This window comes from Vombatus ursinus, unplaced genomic scaffold (assembly GCF_900497805.2).
Source record: "Vombatus ursinus unplaced genomic scaffold, bare-nosed wombat genome assembly UNPS02009205.1, whole genome shotgun sequence".
NCBI classification, from domain to species: domain Eukaryota; kingdom Metazoa; phylum Chordata; class Mammalia; order Diprotodontia; family Vombatidae; genus Vombatus; species Vombatus ursinus.
This window is the reverse complement of record NW_020948983.1, coordinates 53,744,282-53,762,364: the sequence shown is the minus strand read 5'-3', so window position 1 is coordinate 53,762,364 and position 18,083 is coordinate 53,744,282. Positions and strand designations below refer to the sequence as shown.

General features: G+C 38.8%; 1 protein-coding gene across 2 annotated transcripts in view; it reads right to left on the bottom strand.

The window, feature by feature from the left end:
* SNX1 (sorting nexin 1) overlaps nt 1-18,083 on the bottom strand; it is a 58,267-nt gene that overhangs the window by 39,677 nt on the left and 507 nt on the right. The window lies entirely within an intron of this gene.

Genomic DNA, 18,083 nt, shown 5'->3' with positions numbered 1-18,083 from the left:
GCAGAATTTCCTCCCATGGGAAGACTTGCTTTTTTAGCCCAAGAAAGATGAACACTTACTACAAAAATGTTACTATTCTTCTGTGTAGAGATTAGTTATTCTTAACTGAGGAGCAACAAGCAAGGGTTGACTGAATAATCACCTGGCATTCCTATGCAATGGAAAGAATCAAAATAACATGGACTTTTAGGGATATGAGAGACCTGAGAAGTCTTCTAGTCCAGCCCTTTAATCTTACTGTTTTTAGGCTGTCAGCTAAATCAGATTTTAATGAAACCATACCACATTGGTGATTAGTATAAAACTACTGCTAGGGATCAGGAAACAGTAAAACTCTCAGTCACCAAGCAATCATTAAGCACCTACTATGTGCGAAGCACTGTACTAAGTGCAGGGGATTCAAAGAAAGGCAAAAATAGGGTCCCTGCCTTCAGTGAGCTCACATTCTAAGGGCAGAAGACAACAAGCAAACAATTATGTACACACAAGATAAATACAGAGAGAGTAAATCAAAGGGAAACTCAGGGAAGGCACTCGCAGTGGGGTTATTAGGGAAAGGCCTCCTGCATAAGATGGATTTAAGCTGAGTCTTGAAAAAAGCCAGGGAAGCCAGGAGGCAGAATTGAGAAGAGAGCATTCTAGGAAATGAGGATATCAAGTAAAAAGGCAGGGATTCTGGAAATGGAGTGCTGTATGCAATGTACAGCAAAAAAGTCAATGTTGCTTAAATGTAGCGAATGTGGTATAAGAAGAATGGAAAGAAGATTGGAACAAGGAGTGGCAGGGTGGTGAAGAGTTTTAAATGCCAACCAGAACACTTTATATTTGGTCCTAAAGATAAGAAGGAGTCAATGGGAATCACTGATGGTGGGAAGTGGGGTTTGTGACAGTTGAGGTGTCCTGACGGTGGGAGAACTTAAGGCCGAGAAGTCAATTTCTGAAATAGTTCAGGCATGAAGAACTGAAGACCTCTACCAAGGTAGCAGCTGTGTGAGTGGAAAGAATAAGGTATGTTATGTTTCAAAAGTTGAAACAACAAGACATAGCAACAGAGTAGGTATGAGGGGTGAGTGTGAGTAAGGAATCAATGGCATTGAGATTGCAAGCCTGGGTGACAGGGGTGAAGGTATCCTGAAGAGGAATAGGAAAGTTGGTAAGGGAGAGTTTGTGGGGAAAACCTGTCTGCTTCAGACATGTTGCATTCGAAATACCTACAGAATAACCAGTTCAATATGTTCAAAAGGCAGCTGGTAATGGGAAAATGAGCTCAGGAAAGAGATAAGGGCTTGGCATATAGACCTAAGAATCATTTATATAGAGATAATGGAACCCACAGAAGCTGATGAGTCACCAAGCAAGACTGTAGAGCAGGAGAAGGCGGCCCAGGACAGATCCATAAGGGACATTCCCACAGTTATGGACATGAAATGGATGAAGATCCAGCAAAGCAGACAGAAAAAAGTGGTCATATTAGCAGAAGGAGAACCAGGAGAAAGCAATTCACACAAACCTAGAGAAGAGAGAATTTCCAGGAGAAAATGGTGATCAAAAGCTACAAGAAGGATGAGGACTGAGAGAAGGCTATTAGATTTGGCAATGAAGAGACCACACATAATTTTGGAGAGAGTAGTTTCAGTTGAAAGATGGAATCTGAAGCAAGACCACAGAGGATTTAGAAGCAAATGAAAGCAGAAATGGAAGCACTCAATGTAGATAGCTCTCTCAAGAAGTTTAGCCAAGAAGAGGAGAAAAAACATAGGATGATAGGATCAAGTGAAAACTCATTAACATTGGGGGACTGACTAGTCTGGAGATAGTAGATAGGAAGAGATTAAGATTCAAGAGAAAGTAGAGATGAAAAAAGACAGCAAGGGATAGGATAAAGAGTGCAAGAAGATGAGAGAGGGAGGAAGGAGGAGACAGCAGGGAAAGATGTCTAAGTAATGTAATAGAGGGAAGAGGGAAAAGAAAGTTCTCTTGGTTAAAGACATCAATTTTGGGGGTGAAGTATGAGGTGAGTTCCTCAGCTGAGAGGGTAGGGTACTGGGGGAGGACTGAAGAGGGGTGAAAAGATTTGCAACAGCCACTGTGGTGAACAAGATAACAAATTGATGAGGGTAGTGTAAAAGGGCTGCATTGCTTCAGCAAAGGACTCAGTTGAGATTATGCAACAAATTTTTAGTGGACCCAGTCAGCAGTTTCATGATTTTCTCCAGTTCTTTTTAGTAGCACATAAATAGAAAAAAGGAAGAATAAAGAAGTTAGTGGGAATAATCAAGGGTTGCGGTTTGTTAATGTTGCAATAAATCACAGCAGGGCAAGGGATTAAAGCAGGGGCTCTTTTTTTTTTGGGAGGTGTGTGTGTGTGGTAATTGGGGTTAAGTGACTTGCCCAGAGTCACACAGCTAGTAAGTGTTATGTGTCTGAGGCTGGATTTGAACTCAGTTCCTCTTGACTCCAGGGTGGGTGCTCTATCCACTAAAGCAGGAACTCTTAAGTGGGGCCCACAGACCTTCAAGGAAATCTGTGGATAGATTTCAGAGGGTCTAAGAACTTGGATAGGAAAAAAATTACAATTTCATAAAAATGGTTTTCGTTGTACTTTATGCACTTAAAAACATTATTCTGAGAAGGGGCACATACATTTTACCACACTACCAAGGGCATCCATGACACCAGTAAAGAATTCTCGAATTAGAGTAAAGAAGATAGTGTAGAGATGAAGTGGTGAAAAATGTATGTTGATGTACCCCTATATGAAGGCAGGAGGAGTTGGGATGAAGAGAAAGACTGAGCCAGGCACTGAACTCAATGAAGAAGAAAGAAAAACATTCTCCTATTACACTAAGAATGGAACCTGTAATGAATCACTCACTGTCCAAGTATTCACTTGAGTCTTATAGCATTATATTTTGGCTACAAAATGAATACTAGTGTGCCCCAAATGATAAGTACCCCAAAGAAAAAGACCCACTTTATAATATGAGAATTTCAAGTTAACCCTTCTCTCTCATCTTCCCTCTCCACTGACTCCTTCCTATGTAACTGCAAAGAGGCTCAGGTCATCACAATCTAAAAGAAACAAACAAAAATCATCCAAAACCCTTTTTATTTTACTATCAGACTTCTTAAACTTCCTGGAAAAATGGTTCACACTCCATGACTTCACTTTTTCACCAACGGTCCTTTTTAATTAACCGTGTAATCTGGCTTCTACTTCAGACCATTCTACTCTCTACTCTGCTCTGGGAAGGTCACTGAAGCTTCCCCTAATCACGAGATCCAAAGGCTTTATCTTTTCTCAACTTTTAATTCCTTTGAAGGAGTTAACACATTTGAATTCCCCCAGGTAAAGGATATTCTCTTGGCCCAAGGGACAATCATTTCTTGGTTCTAACTGCAAGTGAAGCTTCTCAAGATTCTTTTTTTGACCTTCATTATTCCCTAAACTCTAATTCCTATGACTTCAACTCTCACCTCTGTTGTTGACTTTCAAAATATATATCCCCAAAACTTTATACAATGACAACAATATTATAAAGAAAAACTCGGAAGGATTAAAATTCTGGTAAATCATAAGTCCTGAGGAATGAACATATAATACTCCACTCACTTCCTGCCAGAGATGATGGAGTTAAAATGCACATCATATCATGTATTTTCTGGACATGACTAATGTGAGAATGTTTTACTGGAAAATGTGTATTTTTATGAAAGTTTAATTTTTCATTTTTAAAAGCTGTTCAATGGGCAGTGGAGGTAGATAATAATTGTTTATAAAAATAAATTCATTTTAAAAATCAGCACTGATCTTTTTTTTTGATCTCCAACTTGTATCTCCAAATGCCTGTGAGACCACTCTACCTGGAGGTCCCTCTAACACCTCAAAGTCAACCTATCTAAAATTGAATTTCTCATCCTTCTCCCTAAATTGTTCAAACTTCATCATTTCTATCAGCAGTCCCACCATTCACCCACTCTCCAATGCTCAAACCCATGGCATATGCTTGATTCTTCCTTTTTTTGAACTAAATTTTTATATTTTTCTATCATTGAAAATCTACTTATTCTCCCTCACACCTCATCCAACCCCTACTAAAAAAGAAAGAAAATTCCTGTTACAAGCAGGAACAGGCATACCTCAGAGATATAGCAGGTTTGGTTCTACACCACCACAATAAAGCAAATAGCGCAATAAAGTGAGTCACATGAAATTTTCTGGTTTCCCAGTGCATACAAAATTTATATTTATACTATGCTATAATCTATTAAGTGTGCAATAGCATTATGTCTAAAATAAAAATGTATATACCATAATTTAAAAAGACTTTATTGCTGAAAATTGCTAACCATAATCTGAGCCTTCAGTGAGTCATAATCTTTTTGCAGATGGAGGGTCTTGCCCCATGCTGATGGTTGCTGACTGATCAGGATGGTGGGTGTTGAAGGCTGGGGTGGCTGTGGCAATTTCCTAAAATAAGAGAATAATGGCCACACTGATTGCCTCTTCGTTTCATTTGAACACTTAGGCCATTGTAGGGTTATTAACTGGCCTAATTTCAATACTGTGTCTCTGGGAATAGGGAGGCCTGAGGAGAGGGAGAGAGGTGGGGAATGGCTGGTCAGCAAAGCAGCATTTATTGATTAAGTTCAAGAACGCTATCTTATATGGGTACAGCTTGTGGCAGCCCAAAACAATTAAAATAGTGACATTAAAGATGACTGATCACAGATTACCATAACAGATATGATAATAATGAAAAAGTGTGATGAAATATTGCAAGAATTAACAAAACGTGACAGACAGGATACGAGCACATGCTACTAGAAAAATGGTGCCTACAGATTTGCTTGATACAGGGTTGCCACAAACCTTCAATTTAAGCAATTATCTGTGAAGCGCAATAAAATTAAATATGCCTGTACTGACTCTCCCTTTTCCCTCCCTTTATTGTGGATAGAAGGCTGTACCTAGAGTTAAGAAAACTAAGTTCAAATCTGGTCTCAGCCACTTACTAGTTGTGTGACCTTGGGCAAGTCACTTAACCTCTGTTTGCCTCAGTTTCCTTAAAGGTAAAATGAGAATCATAATAAATAGCATCTACCTCACAGGGTTATGGTCAGGGTAAAATGAATAGTATTTGCAAAGCACTTTTCAAATCATAAAATACTATATAAAGGCTTATTATTGTTAATATTATTATATCTTGTCAATTCTACCCCTACAATATCTCTTGGATCCACCTTCTCCTTTCTTTTTCTATTACTGCAACCTTAGCATAAGTCCAGGTAATCACCAACCCAGACAACTGCAATAGTCTTCTAATGTGTAGTTGCTTATTTCTCCCTTCTCCAATCCATCTACTGTCAGCTCAATTCTCCTTACGCATATCTCTGATCACATCACTTCTACACTCAAAAATCTTCAGTGGCTCACCAATGCTTTCTGAACAAAATTCAAATTTCTTTGTCTAGCATTTGAGATCTCCTATGATCTGGTATCATACTGTATCCAGCCTTATCTTATATTGCTCTCCATCACATCCTACTTTCCAGTTAAACTGGATTGCGCCATTCCTGGAACATGGCTTGTGCTTTCCTGCCCAAATGTTTACAATGTTTCCTATGCCTGGAATTTACGCCCTTCTCACCTTCCAGAGGTGGGGAGGTTTACCTGCAGCCTCAAGACCACATGTGGCCCTCTAGGTCCTCAAGTACAGTCCTTCGACAGAATCCAAACTTCACAGAACAAATCCCCTTAATAAATGGATCTGTTGTGTAAAACTTGGACTCAGTCAAAAGGCCACACCCAAGGACCTAGAAAGCCACAAGTGGCCTCTCAAGGCCGCAGGGTCTCCACCCCAACCCTGCAACTATTAAATTTCTATCCATTTATTAAAGCCTTCCCTGTACTACTGTTATTACTTTCCATTCTCTAGTCTCATATAGCATTTTGTGTTTTAACTTCACTAACTTTAGCACACAATAGTATCTGTATGTCTATTCTCTATTAGTAACTAGGTCAATAAGCATTTATTAAACACCTGCTATGTGGGAGGTACTGTGCTAGGGATACAAAAAGAGACAAAAGAGAGTTCTATGCTTGAGGAGGTCACAATCTAATGAAGGAGATAACATACAAACAAATATGCACAAACAAGCTATATACAAGATAAACAGGAAATAATTAACAGAGGGAAGGCACTAGAATTAAGAAGGAAAGGCTTCCGTAGAAGGCGGGACTTTAGTTCATATATTAGATTATATAAACCATAAAGGCAAGTAGGGATTCTACTCATATAAACTTCGTATTTCCCGTAGTACCTAGCATAATCTACTTCCCACCATTCCTTGTTTAAAAAAAAAATACCAAACAGGACGGGAGGATACAATGTTTTTATTAATGATAATTCAAGCTTCTTAATTGAAAGAACTCAAGCCTCAGGGCCTGTCTAGCTAGAAACAGGACTGAACTACTCTATTAATGTACACAGCATTTATTTTATATAATTAAGATCAGAGTTAACATACAGTGTCTTAGCGAAAACAGTAATTAATGAAAGCAACCTAGGATGAAGAGGATTTTTAAAAAATGATATAAAATTTGAGCAATAGATACTATCAATGTTACACTAATTTAATATTTACATAATTATAGTTTAATATAAAAGATAATTTGCCTCATGGTAATAGTACATTAATTATAAATTTATATAATATTCGATTGCTTATAGCTCTTATACAATGAATAATTTGCTCAGGGTAGATTGCTAAATCAAATTCAAATAACCAAATTTGTAATTATCAATACCAAAAAAGCAGTTAAATTTTCAGAAAGAGGTCCTGTGTGTGGGCACATGCACACATTCCCATCCACACAAGGAATGAGAAATTGCTACTGCTAATACATGAAATAAGAAAATATATGCTGAATATGACAAAATGGGCAGAATTATTTCTAAAACTAAGTTTTGCTTTGAGGTCTGGTATGCTTAAAATTTATTAGAATGTGAGCTTCAGAGATGTTTCAAATAAACTGGCTTAAGTCAGGGGCAGGGAATCCACAGCCTTGAGGCCACATGTTGCCCTCTAGGTCCTCAAGCACAGTCCTTCGATTGAATCCAAATTTCACAGAACAAATTTCCTTAATAAAAGGATTTGTTCTGTAAAACTTGGCCTCAATCCAAAGGCCACTGCCCAGGACCTAGAAGGCCATGTGTGGCCCCAACGCCACAGGTTCCCCACCCAGCTTAAGTCTTTTATCCCTAAACAAAACAACTTAAGCAGAATGAAAAACACCAATTTAAACTACAGTAAATAAAGCCAGGGAATGAATATTTTCCCATCTCTTTTCTATTTTTTTCATCCCCTATAGAAAAGTTACAGAAGTTTTTTTCACTCCTATAAGAGGTGAGATTTCAGTCCAAGATAGCTAAATTGTACTGTTTTTATGGGCCAAGTTTTTTTTTCAATGAATAAAAATCTGTTTCATCCTTTAACATTCATTAGGGGGAAAAAACCAAAAAAGCAAAACAAAAACAAAACCTTTGTCACAAATGTGCATAGTCAAACAAAACAAATGCCTGTACTGTGGGTCAATGATTCTTTAATTAATTTATTTTTCAATCAATAAAAATCTGCATTGCAAATTAGCCATGTGAGGGGGGAAAATACATCTGAATCTGCACTCTTGGATCCAACACCATTTCATCATGAGTCCTCTGGAACAATGGTTGGGCACTGCATTAATCAGTTCTTAAGTCTCTCAAAGTTTGTTGTCTTTAAAATATTACTGTTATTGTATAAGTTGTTCTTCTGGTTTTGCTCACTTCACTTTGCATCAGTTCATTCAAATCTTTAATAGATTTCTCTGAAACCATTCTCTTCATCATTTCTTATCTAGCCCAATAGAACTCCATCATATTCATATGCCCTAATGTGTTCAACCATTTCCCAATTTGTGGTCACCCCCTCAGTTTCCAATTCTTTGCCACTGCAAAAAGAGCTGCCATGAATATTTTTGTACATATGGGTTCTTTGCCTCTTTCTTTGATTTCTTTGGGTTATAAGACTTAGTAGTAGTAAAGATGGGTCACAGGGTATAGAAAGTTTTATAGCTTTTTGGGCATCATTTCAAATTGCTGTTGTGATTGCCTGTTGACACTTTTCAGAACTGCTGGACCAGTTCACAGTTCCATCAAAAGTGCATTAATATATCTGCTCTGTGGGCCAATAATTTTAAAAAGTGGTTGTACTGATAATTCCATTGGGGAGTTCAAGTACCTATGTATAAATCATTAGAGAGCAGAGACAGTCATGTCAAGCTACAAAGATAGGCATTCAGATTAATTATAATAGCTGGTTGTGGGGCTTTACATAACAGGTAATGAGAATTATTTTAGGTTGGGAAGAAGCCTGGCAGATACTATAATTCAACCCCTTAACTTTGTAAATAAGGATATCAAAGCCTAGAGGTTAAGTACTTTATTTTTATTTATTTTTTTTTGGCTAGGCAATGGGGTTAAGTGACTTGCCCAGGGTCACACAGCTAGTGTCAAGTATCTGAGACCATATTTGAACTCAGGTCCTCCTGACTCCAAGGCTGGTGCTCTATCCACTGTGCCACCTAGCTGCCCCTCAAGTATTTATTCTGGGGCGGGTTGGTGACACACTGGATAGAGCACTGGGCCTGGAGGCAGAAAGGCCTGAGGTCAAATCAGGCCTGAGATCCTTAGTAGCTGTGTAAAGCTAGGTGAGCAACTTAACCTGTTTGCCTAGGCTTTCTCATCTATAAAATGAGGATAATAGTTAACACCTACTTCCCAGGACTGTTGTGAGGATCCAATGAGTTAATATTTGTAAAGCACTTTAGTACAGTGCCTATTAATTATTATCATTGTTACTATTATTCATCTAAACGTACAAAGCCTAGTTATTTTCTTACATAAGGTTACAAGAGTTATGAAAATATTTTTTCCACTACATTATACCAATTTATTACTCAATAGACTGAAACTGGCCACCCTGGGGGAGTTTTCTTTTAGTAAGGAAGCATGGACGAAAACTACTGCCCACTGGAACACTCTGAGTTACTCTGTCCTGAAGGATTTCATAGTAACATTCTTCTGCAAATCTCTCCAACTCAACAATTCTGGCTCTTCTGGCACTTACTAGGCCTCCAATATGACTCAAATGTCATTTGCTGGTTTGGTGTCCGACATTTTTACTGCATCCAAGATGCTTTAAAAGGACATTTTAAAAATTCCATTTCACAGAATCATAGAATTTTACAGCTGGAAGGAATCTCAGATATCATCTATTCAACCCATAACTGAAATGGATCCCAACTACAGCACATCTGACAAATGGTCATTCAGCCTCTCTCTGAAGACCATCAGTAAGAAAAGCCCGGTGTTTGCCAGGGCAGCTCAGTTAATTTTTGCATAACTCTAATAGTTAGGAAACTTTTCCTAACATCAAGCCCAAGTTGCCTCTTCATACCCTCTACCCATTTTTCTTGGTTCTGTCTGGGGGCCATCTCCAGTCTTCCTGATCTACACCTTGCCATTAAACCCAGGTGGCACCAGGGTTGAGAAAGTGAGGCCAGTGGCTTTGCACAGCCCTCCCTCACTTCAATCCAATTCATGGGCAAGGCGTGGCATCAGCTCCCTGGCATCACGGTCCTCTCTGAGAACAGAGGACAAATAACAGCCGCCTGGTTCCGTCCTCGGGGGCTTCACATTACACCCCCCCTGAGACAGCTCTTAAGTTCCACCAAGCTCTCTCTCCTTCAGTCAGTCCGCAGGCATTTATCAAGGCCCCATTATGCGCCGGAAACTTTGCTAAGCACTGGAGACACAGAGAAAGACGGGGCTCACCGACTAAGTGGGGAGACAACATGAAAACCACGACAGGCAATCCTCAACATTCAAACATTTCACTTTTGCAACTTGGAGCATTCACATGATTTCACTGATAACTTCATTTTCACTTTGGCACTGTCAACTGTGCACATTTACAACTATGTGCAGTACAAAAAAAAATAAGAGGCTTGATGCGTGCAAATTTGTGGATTAGCTGGTATCCCACTAGGCGCTTCGTTGGTCTTGTTCACCCCACTGTTGTACAGAGCTCCCTGTGAATATGGGAGGGTCAGAGGTGATGTCAAGACTTTGTCAGTCTCATTGTCTTCCTATAGTAGCAACTCAAGTCCTGGCAATCCATGGGTAGCCTGAGCCAATATGAGAAAAATGACAATTCTACCTAAATTAATCTATTTATTTAGTGCCATACCAATCAAACCACAAAAAAACATTTTATAGAGCTAGAAAAAACAATAACAAAATTCACCTGGAAGAATAAAAGGTCAAGAATATCAAGAGAATCCATGTAAAAAAAAAAGTAAAGGGGGGTAGCTAGGTGGTGCAGTGGATAGAGCACCAGCCCTGGAGTCATGAGGACCTGAGTTCAAATCCAGCCTCAGCCACTTGACACTTAACTGGCAGTGTGACTCTGGGCAAGTCACTTAATCCCACTGCCTAGCCAAAAAAGAAAAAAAAAAAAAAAAAGGTAAAGGAAGGTGGCCTAGCTGTATACCAGATCTCAAACTATACCATAAAGTGGTAATCATTAAAACTATCTGGTATTGGCTAAGAAATAGTGGTAGATCAGTAGAATAGATCAGGTACATATACATTGTAGTAAATGACCATAGTGATCTAGTGTTTGATAAACCTAAAGATCTAAGCTTTTAGGACAACCACTCATTATTTGACAAAACTACTGTGAAAACTGTATGGCAAAAACTAGGTAGAGACCAACATCTCACACCACATACCAAGATAAGGTCAAAATGGCTACAATGTTTAGACATAAGATGATATCATAAGCAAATTAGGAGAGCATGGCATAGTTTACCTGACAGATCTGTGGATAAGGGAAGAATTTAGAACTAAACAAAATCTAAAGAGCACTGTGAAATGTAAAATGGATAATTTTGATTATATAAAATTAAAAAGGTTTTGCACAAACAAAACCAATGCAAATAAAATTAGAAAGAAAGCATAAAACTGGGGGAAAATTTTTACAGCAAGTATCTCTGATAAAGACCTCATTTCTCAAATATATGGAGAGCTGAGTCAAATTTCTAAGAATAAAAGTCATTCCCCAATTGACAAATGATCAAAGGATATGAACAAGCAGTTTTCAGATGAAGAAATCAAAGCTATATAATAGTCATTTGACAAAATGCTCTAAATCGCTATTTATTAGAGAAATGCAAATTAAAACAACTCTGAGATATCAGTTCACACCCATCAGATTGGCTAATATGACAAAAAACAAAAATGATAAATGTTGGAGATGTGGGAAAACTGGGACATTAATGCACTGCTGGTAGAATTATGAACTGATCCAACTAATCTGGAGAGCAATTTGCAACTATGCCCAAAGGGCTATAAAGCTGTGCAATTGATCCAGCAATACTGCTACTAGGTCTGTCTCCCAGAGAGCTAAAAAAAAGGGGGGGAGGGCGGGAAGAAAAACTTATTTGTACAAAAATATTTCTAGCAGCTCTTTTTGTGTGGCTAAGAACTGGAAATTGAACGGATACCCATCAATTGAAGACTGGTTGAACAAATTGTAGAATATGATTGTAATGGAACATTACTGTGAGAAATGACAAAGCAGGATGATTTCAGATAAAAACTGGATTTACATGAACTGATACAAAGCAAAGTGAGCAGAACCAGAAGAACATTTTACACAGTGACAGCAATACTATATGATGAACAACTGTGAATGACAGCTATTCTCAGCAACACAATTATGCAAGACAATCCCAAAGGACTCATGATGAAAAATGCTATCTGTCTCCAGAGAAAGAACTGATGCCATATAAATACAGACAAAAGCACACTATTTTCTTTCTTTTTTGTTTGTTTTTTCTTGCATAACATGGCTAATATGGAAATATTTTACATGACTACATGTATATAACCTGTTATTAGATTGCTTACTTTCTCAGGAAACCAGAGAGGGAAGAAGAGGGAGGGAATTTGGAACTCAAAACTTAAACAACAAATGCTAAAAACTGTTTTCACATATAGTTGGGGGAAAAATAAAAATATTTTTAAAAATGATAATGTCCTTGAACAAATAAAGTCCCAGCAACCTCTCCTTTGGTAAGAGAGTGGCCAAGGTAGAGAGGTTTATAGTAGTATAGTTTTATCTGAAACTAAATGTGTGTAGAAAAGTGTATTTTCAGCAACCTCTAGCGAAAGATTATAGTTTTTGGTGGTCACTGGAACCTAACTCCCTATTTCCCATGGGTTCAATGTATCAACATTTGCATTTTTTACTTTCTGACCATTTTCTAGGAATGTTTTCCCTGGGAAAGCTGAGGATTGACTGTATGGATATACAAGATATATATATATATATATATAGATATATATAGATATATACACGTATGTATATACACACACACACACACACACACACACACACACAATAAATTGGAGATAATCTCAGAGGAAAGCACTAAGACTAAGGAGGACCAGGAAAGGCTTCATGTAGAAGGAAGCCAGGACGGCCAGAAATGGTGGAGCACATACAAGGATGGAAATGACCGGGCTTGTAACAGACTGGATGTCAGGGTGAGAGATAATAAAGTATCAAGAAGGTTGCAAACCTAGGGCACTGGGAGGATGATGGTTCCCTCCACAGTAATACGGAAGTTTGGAGGAGGGGAGGATTTAGAAGGAAAGACAATGAGTTCAGTTTTGGACATGCTGAATTTAAAATGTCTATGAGACATCCTGTTTGAGATGTCTAATAGCCCAGCTGGAGATGCTGCTTTGGCAGTTAGGAGAGAGGGTAGGGTTAGATAAGTAGCTCTTAGAATAACCAGCATAAAAATGATAACTGAATCTACGGGAGCTGATAAAATCAAGTGAAAAAGGGAGAAGAAAAAAGGAAAGGCTCCAGGACAATGGGTGGGGGAGAATGAAGCAACCACCATTAAAGGGCATGACTCAGAGGCTGGAGATCTAGCAAATCAGACATAGGAGTTACCAGAACTAGACTTAGAGTAGTATCCTAGAAACCTAGAGGGAGAGAATATTAAGAAAAAGAGGGTGATTAACAGTGTCAAAGGCTACAGAGTGGTTAAGAAGGATAAGGACTGAGAAAAGGCCATTAGATTTGGTGATTAAAAGCTCTCTGGTAACCTCCTGAGGGTATATGCCAATAGTGAAAATCTATGGGTCAAGAGGCATTGCATTTTTGTGACATACTTTGACTTCCTTTAATAACTACAAATTTCTTTCTAGAATGGATGGACTGACAGCTCCACTAGTAGCCAATCAGTGTGACCATATTTCCACAATCCCTATAACCCTATTTCCTAGATGTGATGATTAATAGCAACAACTGTCGCATCAATGCAATGGAAATGACATACATTCTATTACTGACAGATATGAAAATTATATAAGCCTAAGATGCACTATCTTTTGCCAACAGACCTTCCTAATAATATTCTGGCCCAACTGGAATATCACTATTAACTAAAAAAGTAACCAAACAAACTGTGTTGTAAAGTGATTCCAATTCAACCAACGCTTATTAAGTACCTACTATGTGCAAAGTACTATGAAATAAGGCAGAAGGGTAAAAAGAAATGTACATAAATACAAGGCAAAATAGAATAAATGCAAAGGAGATGCAGGAACAAAATCATTTGAGAACTCTGAGAAGAGATCACTTTCAGATGGGGAGGACATGAGTAGGAGTTTAATCTAGGAAACCTAGGAGTAGACAGCACTCCAGTTAGGCCTTGAAGGAAGGAATTTTAATAGATTGGGGATAAAAGATTCATTCCAGGCCTGAGGGACAGCATAAGTAAAAACATGGAGATAAGAGAAGGTCAAAACAACAAAGAATGAGAAAATAAATGACCATAGATAATTTAAGGTTTTAACTAAGGCTGGAATGACAGACTGGAGCCACAGCATGAAAAGCCTTGAATGACATAATATTATGCTTTTGAGTAGGTTATCACACAGCTTAATTATGAATATTACTGAAAGAGCAGTGTGAAGGATAGATTGGAGAGAAGCAGGATAATTTATCAGGAGATTATTACAATAATCCAAGTAAGAAGGTAACAAAAACCTAAGGTGGTTGCCGTGAGAATGGAGAGAAGGGGACATACTTGCTAGGTCGTGCATTCAATAGATATGGCCACTGATTGAAAGTAGGGTGTAAAGGGAAAGAAGAGTCAAGGATGAGTCTAAAGAAGACAGCGTGGTCCATTAGAAAGAATACTGGATTTGGAGTCAGAGAACCTGGGGTTGAATACCAGCTCTGCTACATACTCCCTGTGTGATCTTGGGGAGGTCACTACAGCCTTTCTAGGTCTCAGTCCAAAACAGGAGAGTGCCTGGACCAAATGACTTTAAGGTCCTTTCCAACTCTTGATCTATGATCCTGAACAGAAATATTGGCAGAAGCAGTAGTGGAAGATAAAGTAGTTCAGTTTGGGACACACAGTTTGAGATGACTTTGGGACAGCAAAGTGGAGATTTCCAAATGTCTCCAGGGGACAATAAAAGACTGGAGTAGACAGAAAGGAGTGAGTTGCCTAGAGGTATTAACTGAAGGGCAGATTTGGAGGACATCTGCATTTAGGAATAGGAGGATAAGAACCTAGTAAAGGAGGTAGAAAAGAGAGAGGGGTAAGAGAACCACAAAAATAAAACAGTGTCATTCAAGATAGAATAGAATCAAGAAGAGAATGTTGAATGCTAGAAAGAGGTCAAGGTTGAGGACCAATAAAAGGCCACTGCATTAGATTTGGCTAAAGGGGACATAAGTGACTGAAGAGATCAGTTTCAGAAGGGTGGTAAGGACAGAAACTAAATTGAAACTGACATTGTCAATGGAGAGTCTTCTTTCTCTAAGTCTGGAAGTGAAAAGGAGGAATGGGGCAAACTATGGGTGGTAATAGTGAACAGAATGCTCTGGAATCAGGGGATCTAGGTTCAAATCCTACCTCTGATGTTTACTAATTGTAGACTTTGGGGATGTCACTTAACCTGTTTGGGCCTCAGCTTCCTCATTCTTAACCTTTCTGGTGTCAGGGACCTCTTTAGCAGTACACTGAAGCCTAGTAACTACTTTACAGATAAATGCACACAATTAAATAGGATTACAAAGGAAACCAATTATATTGAAATACAGTTATAAAAAAGTTATATACACCCAAATTCATGGCTCCCCTGAAATCTATTCATGGACCTCTTAAGGAATCTGTGCACCCCAAAGTTAAGAAAGAGCCTCTGATCTAGAAGGCTTCTGAGGTCCCTTCTAAATATATGATCCTATGAAACAGAAAAAAATATCTTAAGGCAGAGGTGTCACACACTACCACTCCAGAATGTTGCTTGAACCAGATTAAAATGTAAATGGAAATATTTTACAAAATAAATAAAAATTAATGTTAATTTGTGTTTTTCTAAGTCAACGTGAGGGCTGCAGGAATCCATTTTCATTTGAGTTTGAAACAACTGTCTTAAGAGGATAGCAGAGCCAAAAGAGTAGGTTTTTTTTAAAGGAAAGAGTACATAGTTAAATCTTCCTAAATTTGGATAAAAAATACTAAACACATAGAGTATTATTTTTTCTAGAAACACCAAAAGTTAATTTGGGGGCAAAAACCAAAAAACCAACCCTTAGTTAATCAGCCTATCTTCTAATTCTTTAGTTTCTGTGTACTTTATCAAAATTAGGGAGAGTGAAAGTTATTAAAATTAGGGAAAGTGAAAGCTAATCAATTCGGTCAAGATGTGTTGAATATGGGGAAGCTGTAAGAAGCTTGAATCAGAAATGTGATTTATTAGCTTATTCTGTGATGCCAGTATTATAGAACATCCACCAATATATGCAGGTGAAATTTTCTACAGAATTCACCACTATGCTGAAAAGTCCAGGGACTAAAAAAAGAACACTGAGGTACCACAATCCCTTTTTTCACATGGGTGCCATTTGGCTTTCCATCGATCAAATAGTTAGGATTGGTTAGTGTCATTCAGTCAATAAACATTAAGCAGCTACTATGTGCCTACCAGGTGCTGTGCTAAGTCAGTCCTGAGGATTCAAAAAGAGACAAAAGACAGTTTCCTGCCCCAAAGGAGCTCATAATCTAACTGGGGAGGCAACCTGCATATACAAACAAGCTATATACAGGTTAAATAGGAAATAATTAGCAGGGGGAGAGGCACTGGAATTAAAAGGGGTTGCCAGAGATTTCCTGTATAAGGTGAAATTGTAGTTGGCACTTAAAGGAAACCAGAAGACAGAGAGATAAGTAGTGGCTTCATACAAATTAAGATTGAAGTAGAAAGCTCTGAAAATGACTTGTAGGTGGCATTTTAGTTACCTTGGCAACTCATTTCCCCTGAATCAAAGTTCTAAATAAATTTAGTTAAGCTTTCTGTGGTAAAATAAGGTCATCACAACGCCCCCAGTTTTAGTCTGAGATTAGACCAAGGACTGTTACCATCTGTCAAAAGACATTGCTAGCATGTCGCTTTGGTGCCTCTGTCAAGTGGTCTAGTTTGGCCTATGTAATCATGGTCCCTGGAGACTGTTTAGTAGATTACAGGACCAATCTAGAGGTTTCCTCCAGATCTAGGGTACCTTTGGAGAAGAATATGGAAAATGATAATTAGTTAATTTCCATCTGTTTAGTGCCAGACTGCCTCAATTTTTCAAGCATACAATACTTCAAACCATTAATACACTGCTTTTAGAAAGTTTTCCTTTCCCACATGTCTCTGGGAGAATAAAAATAAAGATAATAATTGAGTCTTTAAAACTTGCATACAGGACAAGTTTAAAAATCAGTAAGAAAACTATTACTGGGGCAGCTAGGTGGTGCAGTGGATAGAGCACTGGCCCTGAAGTCAGGAGGACCTGAGTTCAAATCTGGCCTCAGACCAAACACTTGTCACTAACTAGCTGTGTGACCCTGGGCAAGTCACTTAACCCCAACTGCCTTAAAAAAAAAAACCCACAAAGAAAAATATTACTGATGAGTGCATCTGTTTCAGGAAATCTAACTTCCAGATTATTCAATAATGGGAAGGCTCCAAATACGTTATTACGTGCATTTAGTAAAAGGAATTATGCTGATTACCAGCCTGACCAGAAATGAACAAAAGATAAGCCTAAGTCTTTTTCTAACACATACTTCAATAAATTATATGCATTCATCCAACAGGAACTTACTTATTAAGCACCTTATGTGTACCCAGCTTAAAACTGGGCTCCTTCACCTATAAACATCAGTAAGTAATATTGCAGAGACTGCCTGGCTTAATGGATAGAGGACAAGTTTCAAAGCCAGGAGGGCTTGGGTTCCAGTCCCATATCTGACATATACTTGCCATAGGACCCTGGGTTAAGTCACTGAACCTGTCAGTTCTCTAGGCATTCTGCAGACCTAGCTACTGTGCCTCAGCTGCCTCGATACTCAACTCCTGCTGGCCCCTTTTCCCACTGTGAAATTTCGGGAAGGGCCCCAGACCATCCCTCATTCTCCAGTTCCTGCTGCGGTACCTTCCCCTTCCCCACTTTTCAGCTCCCCTTTATGTGTCTTCTCCCATTAATAAATGCTTGTTCCAATAAATAAATAAATAAATAAATAAATAAATAAATACTTGTTGACTGACTGCCAGACTTCACCTCCCAGAACTCTAGGCAATCTTCTAAGGCTGTCGAGTAGTACCTAGCAAGCGGCTCATAAATGCTTGCTGACTGACTCGCAGACATCGCCTTTCAGGACTCTTCTCTAAATGGCACATAGCACGGGTAGAGGGGGGTTTCCACTCCGGGAATCCCTCGTAAAACAAAGATCCAGTCCCGTCCAAAGTAAAAACCCAGCTTCTCCGTACCCCTCCCCCACATTATTTTTAAGAAGGATTAAAAAGCCCCGGCCCGAGGGAGGTAACTGGCTCCGGCTCCTCGGGGGCTCGGGCCGGCCTCTCCGCCCCGAGACAGACGGAACTTTGGACGTCCTC